The following is a 1,462-nucleotide window of genomic DNA, read 5'->3' as shown; positions in this document are numbered from 1 at the left end:
ATACAAACAAAAATACTACAATATCAAAATTCCAAAAGTTTTTACAACTAAACAATAAAATAAACAAGGGCCAGTCGCGAGCGGACGCTGGAGGCACACGGCGTTGGGACTTGGGAAGCCTGGGACACGTTGACAGAAAGAGAAAACGCGAGGCCACGCACGTAGCTGCGTGGCCGCGTGGGCGGGCGACAGAAATTACAATGCCACATCGAGACGCCGCAAGCCACACGATTAACATCGCAAGGCCAGCGTCTTCCGGGTGACGCGGCAGGGCTGCCGACGCGCCTCCCCCGCCCCTCCTCTACACGGCGCTGACACACATGGATTCCACGCGACATCCTCTTTCTTTCCCCTTCTTTTTTCTCCCTAGTCTCACCCTCTCGTCAGGCCTCAACACTCCCCTCCGCCCGGCCTCCCCTTTCCTTCGGTCCTTACCCCTCAGCTCCGGGGACAGGCAGCACAAGCCCGTGCCTCGACGGCCGCGCCAAGGAATGGGGAGGAGCGGCAGCGGCCAAGAGAGCTTCAGCCCCGGCACGTGCGCCTGCTCCTACGGTGTCAACGTCTTCGACCTCCAGACGTGGCGCCGGGAGCAATGCACCAAGCAGTCCACCGCTTCATGGAGATGTAAGCTTTTGCTTTTGATCTCTGGCAGTTGGCAGGGCTCGGCCGATGAACCAATTAAGATAATTTTGGAGCTCAATTTGCTTCTATTCGCATGATTTTGGTTGGCAGAATGAGAACGGGACGCTCTGGGATCCGGCGTTTGTTCTGCCGGTCGGGCTCGAGATGTTCTACGGCAAGACGAAGCCGCGCCAAGGGAAGGAGCGGTGTCACGGCGGCCATGCGAAGGAAGGGGCGGCCACGCGTGGCGTCCGCGTCTCCTCGGCCGCAGGGGAGGAGCGACGGGGACAAGCTGTGCAGGAGGAGCGGCGGGGAGGGATGGATGTCCGTGCCGCCTTGGCCTCTGGCGGGGTCGGTCAGCGCGCCTCCGCCGCCGCGCGCCGGCTGGGACCTGGGAGAGGCGCCGGGCGGCCGCGCGCTCCTCCGCCGCCGGGCGCTGGCTGGAAGGGGCAGCCGCGAGCGGCGGGCATGCAGCAGGGTGGGGCGCCCGCGAGGGCGGGCAGGCAGGGAGGGCGACGGGCGTGCGGGAAGAAGGCATGGCGAGTGGGGATTGGGGAAGGATCCGGTAAGGAAGCTAGCGACAGAGAGCCCGTTTAGTTTTCAAAAATTTTCATGTGCTACAGTAATTCGAATGTTTATTAAATGTGGATAACTGACTAAACCCATTCCACAACCCCGGGCAAAATCGCAAGACGAATCTAATTATGCAATGATTAGACAATGTTGTGCTACGGTAATTAGTCTCTAATGACGAATTAATTAGACTTAATAGATTCGTCTCGCGATTTCCCGTCCATCAGTGTAATTAGATTTACAATTAAATCATGTTTAGTCCTCCTAA

General features: G+C 58.5%; 1 long non-coding RNA gene across 1 annotated transcript; it reads left to right on the top strand.

The window, feature by feature from the left end:
- The first annotated feature begins 330 nt into the window (after positions 1 to 330).
- On the top strand, positions 331 to 1,462 carry LOC120654210. Its single transcript, XR_005667021.1, has 2 exons — positions 331 to 624; positions 733 to 1,462. It is a non-coding gene; the product is annotated as an uncharacterized LOC120654210 (long non-coding RNA).

Source organism: Panicum virgatum, chromosome 1N (genome assembly GCF_016808335.1).
Source record: "Panicum virgatum strain AP13 chromosome 1N, P.virgatum_v5, whole genome shotgun sequence".
Classification (NCBI taxonomy): Eukaryota; Viridiplantae; Streptophyta; class Magnoliopsida; order Poales; family Poaceae; genus Panicum; species Panicum virgatum.
This window is presented reverse-complemented; position numbering and strand designations above follow the sequence as displayed.